The sequence below is a fragment of the Fukomys damarensis genome, unplaced genomic scaffold (assembly GCF_012274545.1).
Source record: "Fukomys damarensis isolate Sample0158 unplaced genomic scaffold, DMR_v1.0_HiC HiC_scaffold_10, whole genome shotgun sequence".
Classification (NCBI taxonomy): Eukaryota; Metazoa; Chordata; class Mammalia; order Rodentia; family Bathyergidae; genus Fukomys; species Fukomys damarensis.
Window position 1 is genome coordinate 22,758,752 of NW_022900922.1, and position 16,820 is coordinate 22,775,571.

Genomic DNA, 16,820 nt, shown 5'->3' on the forward strand with positions numbered 1-16,820 from the left:
GGAGCTCACGCGCACGCCGCCGGGTGATCGCAGACAGGCAGGCAGGCAGGCAGCTGAAAAAAACCCCCTCGGGTCTGTTTCTTTGCCAGTACCATGCTGTTTTCATCACAGTGGCTTTGTAGTATAGTTTCAAGTTGGGGTTTGTGATAACCCTACCTTGTCTTTGTTGCCTAGAATTGCTTTTGCTCTTCTAGGTCTCTTCTGCTTCCAAATGAATTTGTGGATTATTTTCCCTAGTTCTGTGAAATTCAATTCTGCGGGATTTCAATTGGGATTGCGTTGAATCTGTATAGCAGTTTTAGAACTATGGCCTTTCCTACCCAGGAACAAAGTCTTTCCATTTTCTTATATCCTCTTCGATCTCTTTTTTCAGAGTGCTGTAGTTTTCAAGGTAGAGGTCTTTTATTTCCTTCAGTAGATTGATTCCTAGATATTTCTCTTTCTTTTTTTTTTGAAAGAGGCAAAATTCTAAGCATTAATTTATAGATAAGAAAACTTGAAACTCAGAGAATTTAAATAGCAGATGGCTATAACAAAGCAGGCCAATTCCTCGAGTTCTGGATCCTAGATATTCAAATTATCATCAGGCAGTAAAAGTTTGTCACATTGATAGCTGATATGTTAAGAATCCTAATGAAACATATAATTCAATGTAGCAGTGGTAATGATTAATTTTTCCTTTTTATATATGTGCTATTGCTTGTCCTATATAGTTCACAGGTATTCATAACGCAATTGAGAGTATGGGCCATATCAAGGTTTAGTTTTATTATTAATACTCGCTGCATAGACATTATTTTCAACTTGATAATGCCCTGTTTTTTTTTGGTTTAAACAGACAAAATGTTTGTTAGTAGGGATTTGTCTTTTCTGGTTCCACATTTATATTTTTTATATTTAGATGATGTTCCACATTTATATTTTTCCTGATTCTTAGCAATATTCTCCCACTAATCTTCCTCTCACTTCTCCATTTGGCTTAGAAAATCCCCCCACATACACGCCCCCATCACTTTAGCAAAATGTATTTCTGGAATTGGATTGCCATCATAGAAAAATGCAGAATATCCTTATGTTTGGTAAGTTATGAACATGACTCTGGTTCTCATGTTTTTTCTGTGACTAGAAATCCCTTTTCTTAGTAGCCTTACTAAAGCAGATCAGGTTGCTTTCAGAAACCTCCAAAATGCCCAAAGACCTTTTAGTTAAGATCACTTTTCACAGGCAATAGTATATTAATTTGGATACTTAAATGTTTTAAATATGTCTTGGTGGGACAGCAATCCCTCTGGTAGGTATCTTTCCAAAAGAATTAAAAGTGATATGTGTGCACCCCTGGTTATAGTGGCACAGTTTGTAATAGCTAAAACTTGGAAATGACCCAAATGCCCATCATTTGGAGACTGGATAAAGAAGATGTGGTTTTTGTATAAAAAGGAGTACTACTCAGCCATGAAGAACGAGAAACTAGAGACATTTGTAGCTGATGGATGCACCTTGAGGCTATACTCTGAAGTGAAACAAATAGGACACACTTGAGTAAATACCAAATAGTTTCTCTGGAGTGAAAAACTAAAAGTGTGAACAAGGTTCAAATGGTATAATTGATAGTGTGAAATAGGAAGAAAAGGGCTAAAGGGGAAGTGGGAAGGGGAGAGGAAAGGAAATAAGGGAAAAGAAAACTGAAAAAGGAAAAAATGGAAACAAAGTCTTTGTAAATAGGGAGGGGAGAAGGGGATGAAAGGAGGGCAAGGGTGTGGGGAAAAAATAAGAACCAAGACGTATCATATAAAGGTACAAGATCCCAATGAAGAATACAACTGTGTTGTTTGCTTTAAATGTACCAATAAACTTAATGGGGAAAAAATAAATATGTCTTGGTGGGAAAGTGTGCAATCTAGCCCAAGTTAGTTATCAACAAATATTCAGTTTCTTCCCCTTCACCTAGAGCTAAACATCCTGCTTATCACTTTCTCCCTACAGGCAACTCTCCCTGCTGGATTAATCTCTGCCCAGCCTAGCTAAAAAACAAAACACAGTTGCTAACTTCCCCTCTCTCTGTGAAACTGGCAACTTCAACTTTTTATTTTTAGGATTTTTAACTGTAAGTAAATACCACAAAAAGTCAAACAACAATGGTAAACAAAACGGAAATTGAGACAGTTATAAAGGACAAAAAAATCTCAAAAGAGAAATTGTCAGTCAGTTCTTGGGTTTCCTTCAATTTTCCATGGCTGTGAGCTTGCCTTTCTCATAACTGATCCCTGACTCCCATTTCTATAATTCTTATGTCACTGTGGATCCTCTAGGAACTGAACAGAATTAGAAGTTTGAGAGATTTATTGAGGGGAATGGCAGGAAGCGTAAAGGGTAGAGGGAATAGGATTTGGAGGTTGAGTGAGCTTTAGACCATGATGCGTTTCTGATATCTATGAGATAAGACAGGGATGAAAGAAGGTTTGGGTAGAAAAGGCCTCAGGCTGTTTTGCAGCTACAAAAATAATGATATGATATGATATAATATAACATAATATAATTTAATATAATATAATTAATATAATATAATATGAAAATCTCAACAGTGCTAATGGGATCACTGGAGCAAAGATCCCTTGTGGGAGTAGCCATGCCCCAGGCAGAAATGACCTGCCTCTAGAACAGCCCAGCCTCACTCACCTTGTTCTTATCACTGGTTAGAAGACACAGGAGTGGAGTTAGGCATGGTGTGCACACTGTGGAAGATCCTGAAGGGCAACAGTTGGAGACTTCACTTACTTCATCTCTGACAACAGGTTCCCTCTCAAAGAGAACTGGGCAGTCCATCTTTCTGGTGTAACCAGTCCATCCCATGTACCGCTCAGATCCACTGGCATGTCTTCCCTTTTTCAAAACAGGAAATTTAGAAAGGGGAAGACATGGGAGAACCCTAGACTTTGCACCTGCAGGTTATCTCAAAACTGCAACAGGTACTTGCTGTTCTCCTATTCTTACTTCCTTCTAAATATCCTTCACTCCTAGATACGATCTCCATAATTATTAGTGATTTATCTGGTGATATACTATAAACCCTCAATCCTAGGTTATTTGAGGCCCTAACACTCATACCTATGTCACAGCAGAACTTCTGCACATGTCCATTTAGTTATAATTCCATCTAGAGTTTCAGCAGATGTCCAAGTAAATATCCTGGTCCCCAGTACTTTTTTTTTTTTTGCATTACTGAACAGTGACAGCATCTCCTCCTCATGGTCAAGGCTAATTACTCATGCCAAAATAGTGAATCTTCTTTCTTGCTAATCTTTGCATACAAAAACTTCCAAGTGCCCAAGCTGCTGCAGCTACACGTAATAGTTCAGCGGGAAACTCATTGGTCCCCTTGGTATGAATGCATTCTCACTGGGACCACACTTAGGAACCCAGAAATACAGAGGTGAGAAGCACAAAATTTCTCCTTGTGAATAGACACACGCTTATCTTTGGATTCTGAATCCATGGGTTCTTTCTATTATAGAAATAGTACAACGTAAGTGTTTGACTTAGTCTACATAATCAATCAAAAGATAACATCTCATCCTTGCAGAGTATTGGTTTTGAACTGGTGCACCAAGCGAGATGTTCTAATGGCCTAGCGAGTTGGCTAGTTACGTGTGTTGTGGTATGCAATATGACCAGTGGATTCCATGCTCGTGGATATGTGGCAATGCTTTCTTCACTTTGCTGTGAGATGTTATGCTGTGTGGGACCCTATGCATGTGAACCAGACATTCTGAAAGCCCCCAGTGGTACTGCTGGCTAAAGTTCTCCTGGTAAGAAGAGCAAAAACCCACCTGGGTTAGCACCAGCCTTGGGATGAAAGGTGTTAATTTAGTTACTATATTACGGACAGTTGTGGTCTTCAATGTTCTATACTATTTTAGGATCAGCATTGGTCTTGTGCTGGCATGGGAGTATAAGCTAGATTATCCATAGGCAATTCCATTGTATTAGGAACTTGCAAATTTCCTATCTCTATCACATTTGCTACTTGGATATGGGCCCGTTATGCTGGGCTCTGGTGCACCTAATGTCACAGGATGGCTAAAGGTAACAGACCACATCACCTTAACTAGCTACTTGGACATTCGGTTCAGTGCTTCTTCTGCTGGATATTAACATGTGCTATGAAAATCTTTACATTTATGCTCACTCCCATGTATCTCTACCCTGGACCTCCTCTCTAATTGTTTGGTCTTTTTCCTGCTAGGATCTGATTAAATACCCAGGCCATTAGCCACTGCCTAGAAGTCTATATATAATTTCACCTTGGGCCATGTCTCCATCTGTAGAATGTGGATAGGTAGATATATCACTCACATCTCTGTTACCTGGAATTGCCCTCTCCCTTGTCTTTGAAGGCTACTTCTGAGTTGTTATTATGTAGCCACTGTCCCTTTCTAGCTTTCCCTCATGAAACAAACCGATACTTTTTTCGTCTTCTTTTACTCATCGGGGGATGAACCCCATAGTTATGTGAGCCAGAGAGCAGGACATCCACGCAGATTGTTGGGGGAAGTTTGAACTGTCTAGTCTTGCAGGTAATTTATGCCTTCTCTTCTTGCCAAAGCTCAGTTCTAGGCATACTTTCTTAATCTACCAACAGACTGTTTCTGGTTAGTCCACCTTTAATGTCTTGGTGGAACTGAGGAAACTAGGTTCATAACAGGAAGTTCGAGATACATAGTTAGTTGGTGGTCAGTGATGAAGCGATTTGTTCCATACCTGGGTCTAATAACGTGATAGAAGCTAGTCCTCAAAAGGTGTTCAAGTCTCCACTGTAGATCAAGCTTGGCTCCACAAATCCGGGGGATCACGTCTGTGACGGCTTCTACTTTGGCTTACTGTAAGCGTTACCAGTGTAAGCGTCATAGCGCCAGCGTGCTAGCTCTGCAGAATCTGATAGCCCGGGAGCAGGACTTCTTGCACCTTCTTTGGACTTGGTCCAGAATCCTTTTCTGCTTTAGGTACCACTCCAACCTAGCACACTTCCATGGTACTTGGTGTATAGGCTGGGCAACTAGTTTAAGTGTGGCCTGTGTTCTCTGCAAAGTTGAAAAGGGCTCCTGTTCAGGTGATGCGTTTCTTCTTCACGGTAGGGAATATGAAGTGCAGCAAATTCGACTTTATTTCAAGGGGATATCCCTGAAGACATGTGACTGTTGGGAACCTAAACATTTCATGAAATAACAAGTCCTTGACTCTTCATAAGGTTTATTTCCCAGTCTGTGGAATGCATGATTCCCTTTCAATGCAACCAGCAAGTCAGCCCGTTGTGATTTGTGTTGTGCTCTCACCATGATTTGACTGGTGTAAGAGATCAGTTGGCCTGCTAAATATCCACAAAACTACACGCATCTGGATTGTTATATAAATGGATAAGAAAGTGAACTTGGGCTTGGAGGTAAACCTGAAAATCAATAGCATCATGGTATGTTTCACATGAATGCCAGCTACTTCCTACCCTCTTTCCTGCAGAGTGCATTTGCTAAATCAGGAGCAAGGACTCATGAAGTTTTATTGGGATGAATGCCCTTTACCCTCTGGTCCCCAAATCCTTCTTATTTATGGTCACAGTGTCAAATAGCACCCTTGGTGGCTGGTAATCTATTTCACTCCTAGCAACACTGTGACCATCTCCAGTTTCAAGTGGGTCAAGACCTATTTACTACTCTTTTGACTTTGCTGGTCATTATGGTAATTGCAGACCCATGGCTTCTGGCAATTAAGTGACATACCTGGCTGCTTTTTTCTTCTGTACCTGTATCTTCTATTGCTAATAATAAGGCAAAATCTGTGTTCACTTCTCCTATCAACTCTGACCAACAGAAAAGCAGTAAAATGTTAAATTGATCTTCTTACTGACACAGTCCTGCTGTGACCGGTGAGAGTGTGTGCTCTAGTCCCTGCTGAGGAAGGTACGGTTCTGGTGGGTCTTCTGATTTCATAAGATATATCTAAAACAGCACATCCTTAGCTAGTTTTTATTCCTATTTGTTCTGTCTGCTGTGGCAGCTTAGAAATTTCATCTTTGCTCAGCATGCACAAATACTGGCTTTCAAAAGCTATCTGTGTTTGGAATCATTCCCATAGTATTGATTCTATGTTCCAAGGGCTCCCAAGTCAATGAATTCTTGCTTCTAGTCTTACTTGCTGCTCCTAAACCTGGTACCTGCAAAACTTGCACAGTCTCCTGCTAATTCTTTCAGTTTCTTTGGAAGCATGACAACTTTAGTCCCCTTCTGATCTAATCCACCCACAAGCAGGGCTATGCAGGGATTTATCAGCCTAGGAGCCAGAAGAGGAGGTAACAGGTCCTGTGGGACACCCATTGCCTTTGAAGGGAGAGAAGTTTTCCATGTCTTCCCCCATGAGGAAAGGGTTAGTTTTAATAAGGAGGAGTATCCAAAGAACTGGTAAGCCTATAGAGATAGATTCAAGGCATTCACTCTGCCTTATTCTATATTTTAGGGATGCAGGTTTTCCAATCAAAACCCTAACTAAAGTAACAAGATTCACATCTTTAATCAAGTACTGTATTTGCATATTCAACCATGTCTGCTTTCCAGCCGAAGTAGATAATGGTCTCTTCATGCTAACCAAGAGGTCTTCTACCTCGCACCTTAGTCTTTATTCATTCTCAGCCTTCATATTTTCATTGTATTTCAGTAATGCAACTTAGTAATAATCATCCAACACTATTGTCCTTAAATAAACTAGTCTCTCTATATCTTTCAAATGCCTGGGTTAACAGCTTGGCATTGTATCTTGCTTCCACTGTGACTTTTTACAGGTTACACACTATGGATGTAGCTTTCACCAATTAGGGCATTATCTTGGGTTATCTGTACTTCATCCAACATATGAAAATATAACGTTCTTACCAGCTAGATAGTGACTTGCACTCCAAATCTCATTTTATCAATGGCTTTGCCAAATCTCTCCCAGGGCTGTTATTCTGGATCCTTTGGGAGCAGTTCCCCAGATCAAATTAGAAGTGCAAGAAACTTTGGTGGAGGGCGGTACAACATCTGTGACAGAAAAGAGGCAAAGGAAACAAAAGTAGGTAGAAAGAAGCTCCGCGCATAGTGCAGATGGCTGACATCTCTTTAGGGGATGGTAAAAGGTTACACCAGAGGAGTTTCAGTGCAAAGTGGCCCTGAGGAAGTCCTAGCCAGTCTGACATGAAGCTCCCGGCAACAATTGCTTTTCAAGCTACTCTGCCCTGGCCTGGGTCTAGAACTCCCTTATCTGCTCAGATATTGACTCAGTCACCCTCATGTGAATGTGGTCTACGTGAGCACTGCAGCAGGTCTTGAAGGAGTGACCCTGGAGGTTGTCATCCAGAGCTTCTCCTCATGACAGGTTTGCTCTTTAATGGAGTTCTGAATGTTGTGCCTACCTGACTGCTAAAGGCCTACAGAAGTATAATCTGTAGGGTGGGGTCTTTTGGGGTCGCCCCATCTTGTCTTCTAGGTTAAGTCTGAGCTTCTTAGGCTGGGTTAGCTTTAAGCATGCCACTACTAATACTTCTGGAGAATCCTCTGTCACCTCAAGAACCTGCTTCCTAATCTCTTTTAATAATTAAGACATTTTATTATCAATCTCTGAGGACACCTCCGGGTTTTCTGCCACTAACCTGGCTCAGGTGTGTTTACTGCTCCCGAAGTTCCCTTGGGTCCCGTTGCTAGAACACAGAGCTTGGCTTGAATATCATCTGTGTGCTTTAATCCTCAGCGAAACACTTTACCCATGGAACCCTAGGATTTTCCTTGGTAACATATGGACTAGCAGCCTTACTTCATACAAAGGTTAAATAATATAATATTTGCAAAATGTCTAGCATAGTGCCTGACACAGAGCAGCCATTCAAATATTAGTTCCCTGGGCCTCCTTGGCTCAGATTGCTTGAAGAAAATCTCCCTTGGCCATTATTAAGTCTGATTCTTCCTTCCTGTGAGGAAGCATGACTTCCCTGTGTACCTTTTCAAAGTAATAATATAGAACCATCTGCTTTACACCCGCTTCCTTTATGAATTAATAGCTGAATTTTATCTTTTTGTTTTTATAAGTTGCTTTCTCAGTTTAACCTCTCTCTCCATTTATGCTCCACCCTGGGGAAATATTTCTATATCTCAATCGGTTTTATATCAGAGAGGGTTGATCCTCAATTCCAGTGAAAGGGTGATTCCATATGACCTGAGTCTCCACCTCAGCCTGTGTCTCCATAGACTGTGAGGCTCCTCTGTCTGTCGAGTAGTTATATCAGCCGGCCCCATCTCCCACCCTCCTGAAGGGATGCGAAATGTTCCAGTAGTTAAAAACTTTAAATTTACCAAAATTATAGTAAGCATTTAAAAAATTATTTTTAGGTTAGAGCTTTGTTGTTCTTTTACTCATTACTCCTCATGCTTAGCACTCAAAATACACATGTTCTGGGCATATGCCTGTGCAAACACACAGACATATTGACTTTAAAAAAGGCATATTTTTGCACTCCTTGACATCTGCTTTTGTTGATGAAACACATAGCTCTTCTGTTTGTGCTTCAACATGGTCAAAAACACAGTTGAATGTGTCAAAGCCTTATTAACTGTTGGAAATTGTTGCAGACACAGCATAGCGTCAGTTTGCCAGGTCATTTTGGGACACTGGCTAGCCCTGATGGGAGTGATCTGTCGGATGAGACTGTCATGCAGTGGCATATAAATGAAGTCATCTTTTCTCATGCCCAATTCCCATTATTTCTTTCTTTCTGTTTTTTTTAACTACTTTAAAAAATAGATCAACTTTCAAGACCAAGTAAGTGAAGGGAAATCAGGACTGATTTAGCATTGGAGAAACTGAGGCACATAAGTAAAGAGGACTTTTTCCCCACTATGTTCTTTCACCCGGCGACCGGCCTATGGAATAACATGGCTGCTCTGGTTATATGCATTTAACAACAGTATGCATTTCTACAGAAACTTTCAGGGATGACTTTAAGCTTAAGTTGATATATTCTGACTTGAGAGCACCTACATTTACCACTGTAATATGACATCACTGCTGGCTTTCACACATAGAGCGTGGCACGATTTTCTTCTATTTTCTTCAATTGCACTTTGAAATTCTATTCACAACCATCAGTCATTTGCATACATATATTCAAATGGTTGTTGGATTCTTTTCATAGCATTGCATTATATGAGCAGGCTACCTTCATCCATAATTTATTGCAGAGATTACTACTATTATTAGATATTTTAAAATGTGAGCAATGGCTACTTATAAAGCAGCAAAAAATTAAACAAACTAAAGCACACAAAAATAACCCACCACATTTAGATGATTGAAAGTATAGCTGGAAGGTTATAACTTCTGGTCAAAATAGACCCTTTAGCAGTGGTTGCATTGCCTTTAATTCTGTAAATGATAGTCTTCCAGCAGGCTGCACTACTCTGATCAACCTCACATCTTCTCTCTCACTGGCTGCCCATGAACCCTTCCTCACAGCCAGCCTTGTTAGCTCATAGAGAAAGAATGGTATAGACAACACATCAAAAGGTTCAATATGGAAAAAGAAGGAAAGACCCTAACAGCCTGCTATATCCTGGTATGTGAAGAGCAGGAGAATCTTTGTGTGTACGTGTGTGTGTGTGTGTGTGTGTGTGTGTGTGTGTGTGTGTGTGTGTGTGTGTGTGTGTGTGTGTGTGTGTGTGTGTGTGTGTGTGTGTGCGCGTGTGCATGCACACTGAAGTTCACATGTTCAGGACTGCCAAATGGGGAGAAAATAATCAGGTGGGAGAATAAAGATACACGGGACAAAAACAGCTGAGTGAATGCACCCTGGCAGATAGCACACATTTCACGTAATAACTTCCCAGTCTTCAGATGAAATCTGCCACTGCTGTACCAAACACCTGTGCAATTATTGCCCTATCATAGTTATCAATGGATTTGATCATTACAGTCAGGGACTCTGAGGCTTTGACTTTTGCCTTCCTTTTAAAATGAAATGTGTGATGGAGAATAAAAGCATTTGCAATTAGAACTCCAATTTCCATGTAGCTTTGAAAGCACAGCATAGTGTAAAGAAAATCACTCCTGCAGCCAAAGAGAACTGGGTTTGATCCCACATCAATTGATTTTTGGCCATATGAGACATCAGGGAGAAAACTATTAACCAGTCAATCGTTTCAGTTTTTCAATGGAGATAATAATACCAACTGCATAGGGTTTTCTCAGGAATAAATAACTTGATGTGGCAAAATAAAAAATGTTGTAAAAAATGCCTGTTTCTTAGTAGATGGCTGTAGTTATAATTACTGCTATTTGTTTTTGCTGGAAAAAAAAAACAATTAATATGCCCCCAAAGAGTAAATATACCCTTAAACTGGCCTTGTGACAGTTTTGCATAGACAGATAATTGAAAATAGCTTTCCTATGCTATAGAAAAAATACTGCCAATTGTCTTCCCAATGTGGAACAGAAGCACAGATCATAAGGAACAAGTGCATCTAATGCATACAAGGCACACTCTGTGGCTATGGGATATATACCTCTTGCTCGCGATTACTCTGCTTTGAGGGATTCTTTCCCCTGACTCCTTCCATGATACCAGGAATGTACTTTGCTTATCTGTGGATTTTCATAAAAGTTATTATCTTCCTTCTGTAAAGGGGATAGAAATTATTATCATTGTCCTTTAATAATAACAGTAGTCTTCATCTCATCTGTGAAGTAGAGGCTCTGGGTCGCTAGATTCTCCCCTTTGGGACCAAGGCACTGATTCCCTTAGCTGCTGGGATTGTTTGCTTTTAATGGTTCACAGCTGGGTCTTTCCCTGAGCACTGCCTTCAGATAAAGGGAGATTTCTCACTCAAGGTTCTATCTCTTCCCTGTGGTAGCCTTTATTCAATGATTCATGGTTTCAGGGTAGAAATTATTGGCCTTCTGGGTTGGGGATTTAGCTCAGTGGTTCTGGTGCCTGCCTCGAAAGCCCAAGGGCCCAAGTTTGATCCCCGGTACTCAAAAAAAAAAAAAAATGTTGACCCTCTTGCCTCAGTTTGCAACAATTCGGAAGGACCATCCCAGATCCAAGACTCCTCATGAAATCAGACAGTTGCTTTTTCGCAACTGCATTACAGTTCAGTTTTCCCCTTTGTACCCTTCCTTTCTTAAATCTCAGATCATTTTCCCCGAGAGCTGTTCTGTGTCTGTTAAGATCCTCCAAAAAGACATCAAGATAGAATTAGATGTGAAAATATGAATTGAGGGAAATTGGCTTCAAAAAATAATGAAAAAGCAAAAGTAACAGCAGGGCCTCCAGACTGGTCTGCGTGTCTGACATCTGTGAAACCTGCAAGAGAAGGAAGTGGGATTAGGCAGAAAAAATTTCAAAGTGTATTCATTATAGCTTGACAAAATCTTGGCGAGTGCAACGTATGGTCCCAGAACAGTGAACAAGCACAAGAGGAGACCTGAGTTGGGCAGAAAGGTCCCAGCTTTAGTACTGGGGCTCTAGTCAGTCACTCAGCTAGAGAAGCTGAAGAGGACTTGGGAATAGTGTGAATGCTCTATAAAATCTGAAATTATGGCATTGCTGAGACTCCCAGCCAACCTACTTCCTTATTTTAGGCTGACCTGTGGGTACATCTCAATGGCACACTTCCATGAGCGTCAACTTTCCTTGATTATCTTTCTGCAGTGAAAGCCACCAACTTATCGTCAATGTTTCAATTTGACCCAGGACTGTTGGTACCAGAAATGGTCTGAAGAAGCAGACCCTAAAGTGGGATTTGGGAGCTGTCTTACCTGTGCACTATAAAGACTCCGTCACAGGGCTTCATCATCCTTGTCACAAGAAAGCTGTGGAATGGTTAAAATTTCATAACTTCAAACTGGAATGGAATATTGACAGAGGGAATTGCACTGGCAGTACCCTCCTCAAGCATTTGAGGGAAAGGGATAATAGTATCTCAAAGACAAAGAAATCAGATGGCTGTTGCAGAACATAACTTTTGCCTTAGAGCAAGACAGTGAAAGCTTGAGACTGATTAATCACCAATTAAAGGCAAAGAGTGAAAGTCAGAGGGTATCTTAGGCAGCCCATGAAGAGACTCTTATCTCCTGCAGCCAGAGGGCAGAATAAGGCAAAGATCAGCCCAAGACTTTGTAATTAGGGTAACAAAGCTCCAGAGAAAGGTTAAATTCTCAACCTTGGAAAATCTGCTCAGCCAAGTTCAGTGCCCTTGCTGGGAAATAGAAGTCTGTGAAATTTCTAACCCCAAACACTCAAAAATTTTAAAATCTCAGCAGAAATAGTCTGGCTTCCCTATTAAAAAATAGTGCCTCCTCTCTCTTAGAGCAGTGAAGATACCTCTTTGCAGGATGATGTCAACCGTATTAAAATCTATTTCTCTTCTAGACCAGAAATTTGGAAATTACAGTATAATATGAATACGATATAATTAAGAAATAGTCATTACAGTATAATATGCTGGAATGTTCTGTGCTTGGTAAAGAAGAAAATAATTGTATTCTGAAAGAGCCATAGGACCCAACAGACATATGCTGCCGAGAGCTGGAAGAGTACCATGGAGCTGAAACCCAAGGGTGCTGGGTCACAGGGTTAGAACACAAAACTAAAGCAGGGGCAGGTTTTAGTGTGCATGACACTTAATCTTAATTGTCAGTTGGATTAAGAGTCTCCTGGAGAGGTGGTTATGGGAGGCACTGTACTCCTCAGTGGATGCTCCACGGACGCTCACAGCAGAGAGTGCTGTTAGAAGACGGAGCCCAACGGGAGGTGGGTCACCTGGGCTGCGCCTATGAACAATGTTATATCTCTTGCTTGTGCTCTTGCCCTGTGCTCTGCTTCCTGGCCCTATGAAGTGAGCACTTTTGCTACACCACATCCTTCCATCGTGATGTCTCCACTTGGGAGCCACCAACCGTGAACTAAATCTCTGAAAACAAGAGGAATTTAAACCTTTCTTCCACATTGCCAATGTGGGAGATTTTTGTCCCAGTGGTGGAAGAGCTAAGCCGTACAATGTAGGAATACTCTCTGTTGTGTCCAAGTCGCGAAATCCCCAAGAAGACCAACAGGAAACTCTTCTGATGTAAATACACGAGGAGTTTATTGCAAGCTCGAGCCTGGACTCCCAGTGTCACCAACACAGCGGCTTCAAACTGGAGGTCCTGACCCACTAAATTAGCCTATTTTTTATAGGGTTTGGGTGGCTTGAAATTCTCTTTATTCTATTGGCTTTTTTATAATGTCTGCTGATTCTATTGGCCAATAATTCTAACTTACTATTGGATATTATAAGATGTAATACTTCAAACTTATTGGCTACTATTTGGGCGCGGGCAGGGGTTTGCGCAGGAGATTTATTTTAGTCATCTAACTGCCACAGCCGGTTTTGCCATACTTTGACCTGGTTGCAGTTTTTGGAATAAACCGCCCAGTTGCGATTCCTGGAAACTGCTCATTTGCAATTCCTGAAAAACCTGGTTTTTGGTTCATCTATTCTTTGGCAATGGAAGGCTATTTGCAGAGTTTAAAGGTCTGCCCGAATAATGGAGCGTCTAATCTGGCTTAGCTAAAACAGAGGGACTTTGGCCTCTTTTTGGTTCCTCACTCTCCTCCGATGCAAGATGTAAAGTCCTGCCACAGACTCAAAACGAAGAGCTAGCAGGCTGTGGGGATAGCTACTGAAGCGTGGAGGCAGTACTGGCCTGCACTTAATGGAGCGAAATTTCAGGGTTACCTTGACAGACGGCGGAATAAGAAATTGAAAGATTCAAAGCGAGAGTGGGCACACTTGGGCAGCAAATCTGTTAGCCAATTGTGCTCTGCAGGAGGGCTCTTGGGAGATGTCTATCTCCAATGAGAATGCGCTCATGGTAAAGAATGTGGTCATGAGAAGGACACAGAAATTTTAACCAGTTCCTACAGGTTAAAAAGAAGTTATTTCAGAGCACGATTCCCTGGTCTAGAATAAGAATTAAGAAAAAAATATGTTGATTCGGGACATGACTCCCTAGCAGTGAAGAGGCAGACAGGATGAAGCCAAATTGGAAGCACTTAACTCTTAGCAAAAGAGATAGGTGCAATCATTAAATAAATTGCAAGGTGGGAGTGGCAGCCAGGTGTCTGGGAGCACAGAAAGTCAGCTGATTAGTAATAGAACCCAGCATTCTGAGAACAAGATAAATGGCTAGCCAACACAGATACGGCTTACACTATGAAAAGAATTCAAAGACAGGTGACCAGGAAGATGAAACTTCCTCCATAACAGTTTCTAGACCTGAGCTATGTTTTAGACTTGGACCCTTGACTGGGGAAGAATCAGGGTTGCTTTTCCAGGAGGAAGAATGTTGTAACTGCATGATAATTATCTACAGAACCATCCCTTCCTTTCAGAAGACCTACAACCATTTACTTGGATAACACAGAGTGAAGAAAGGAGAATGCTCAGACATTCCAAGGATTGCTATGAACTCTTTCTACCTTGGAAGAGGCTGCCACTGATCATGAGTGGAATCAATATAGACTAAAGTTATGAATTTGCCTTTTCTGATTTGAGGGCCTCAGTCAGTGCCACTTTGTGCAGATTTAGAGTGTAAGAACCACCAAGATAGGACACTAATAACATCTCACTGGAATGGCTTATCCATTTTACAGAAAAGGAGGAGATATGATAGCAGCACAAAGCCACTGGACCTGCCATTATTATCGTGTATAACACACTACCCAGTACCTGTGAGGATGATCTAGTAACAGAAAAGGTTTAAGAATGGGCAGTTGTGGTGTTACTCTGGAGATAACATTCTCTTGACACCATAAGCTCTCTATAGCAAGGGCGCCCTATTCTAAATAAATAAAATATATGGGCCCAGGAGGCAGGAACAGGTAAACAGGAATGTGTTTGTTGAACATCCCTCCTGCTGATCCCCATGCAGAATTATGCTTCTTGTGTCTGTCTCTGTGTTCCACAGGTTTAGGTGGGTTGATTCTCAGAGGAGGATCACTTCCTTCAGGAATCATGCTATGGTCACGTCATAGTTATTCCAGGTTACTGACCCCAATAGTCTAGAGGTCAAGGAGACTCTAGTGCCACATTTTGTTAAAGGCAATTAACCCATTTCATAGAAGATATAGAACTGCAGTTGAAAATTGGTATAAGAATATATTTGGCACCAAGATGATTAAAAAAATGCTTCTTTGCTGAGTTTTGATGTTGAAATGATACGATCAGCAGTCATTGCCTTAGAAGGTAGAATGCCCAGGGACTCAGCTCTCAGGGATGAGATCTGTGTACCCCATCAGATGAACCTTCTAGACAAGCAGGGGTATACGTGGAAGGTGAAGCTATGGGCTGGGAAGTAGAGGAACACTCTGGGTTATAAGCAAGTAGCTGCCACAGAGGTGGCTCTAGTTCTCCTCACTAACTCCCCTCAAGAAGCAAGATCATCCAGAATCCTCAAGGAGCTTCTCCCAGGCAGTATAAATGCATACACAGCAGGCTGATCTGAGTGCTCCAAGTGGATTATAGTAGGTGCTATGGTCAGCTGCCCAGTGCCCTTGAGGTTACTCATTTCCCCAGCTGCCAGGAGATCTCTGCAGAGTTCCTGACTGGGAATCACCACTGGCTAATAGGAATTGCCTTTCTTGAGATTAGGCCTGCTTCCAATTGTAATGTGTCTTTTACTGTGATAGTTTTTTATTTACACTTTCAGCTTATCATTGGTCACACCTGGTAGATATGAAGATCGGATCCGTTGTGTCTTCTTGTAGGATTATGCTGTGAGTGAATGCCAGCTTCAGACTGCCCATGTGGTCACCAGAGTTCTTTAGAGAAACTGCGTCATAGCTCAGCATTTCCCTTTGTGTCATCCCAGGTCTTTCATTTTCCCTTGGCTCAGTTCCTGTAAGGACTCCCCAGTATACCTCTGTAGATGTATATCTAACCAAGAGCCTATTTTCCTGATAATCTGTGCAAGAAAGACTTACTTTCTAGTACTTATTAACTTATTTTCAATTTTACCTCCTCTGTTTTTCTCCAGTTTTTCTACTTTTCTAAAAGCAGAGGGTTGAAATATTTCTTTTTTGTTGTATGTACAGGGAACTGATACACCACATGTGTGATAAGGACAGGGAAGAGGGCTAAAGAATAGACAAAAGGGCAGGTCAAGTTACTTAAAAATAACAGAACATTTAGTTATTGTGGAAAATCTCAGGTGACAAAATAGTGAGCCATATCATTTGAAGAACATTTCTAAAGCAGAATGAAACTTTGAAGATTGCTGAATATCATGTCTAGCCTCTTGATGTTCATTGCCTTTGCTTTAAACTCTTCTTTGTGCTCACCTGCCTGCTCCAAACAATAACAGTGGATGAAATTGGTTGTCAGTGGACATGCATAACAATTAATGCAGTTGATGTTATGGAGGGCTCAGAAATATTGATGGTGTCTTTCAATATTTCTGTGTCATTCCTGTGAACAATTTTTAAATTGTTTTCCTTGCTGGGGTAGAAGGAAAAGACCATAGTTGTGGCCTAAGTTCTACTATCATCTAATTATGGGAATTTCCTAGATTCAATTTTCACTTCTATAAATACGCAGTGTGCCTATAACACTGGTTCTTTCAGAATTTGTTAAAGAGCCATGGGCCTTGTTTCTCCCCAGGAAAATGTGCAGGTGTTATGGTTGTCTTCCCTCAAGTCATCTTAAATACGATCATAGCTAGAGTGACTTCTTGTTCTGATATTTATGATACTGAACTTCGAGGTTCCT

General features: G+C 41.1%; 1 long non-coding RNA gene across 3 annotated transcripts in view; it reads right to left on the reverse strand.

Annotated features, from left to right (window-relative positions):
* LOC104861470 overlaps positions 1-16,086 on the reverse strand; it is a 38,819-nt gene extending 22,733 nt beyond the window's left edge. For all 3 annotated transcript variants that reach the window (XR_004516514.1, XR_004516513.1, XR_002025302.1), the window contains exons 1-4: positions 11,830-16,086; positions 10,575-11,374; positions 6,918-7,064; positions 2,677-2,880 (exon numbers count right to left, since the gene is read on the reverse strand). This is a non-coding gene — a long non-coding RNA (uncharacterized LOC104861470). The remainder of the gene's footprint in view (positions 1-2,676; positions 2,881-6,917; positions 7,065-10,574; positions 11,375-11,829) is intronic.
* Positions 16,087-16,820: the final 734 nt, after the last annotated feature.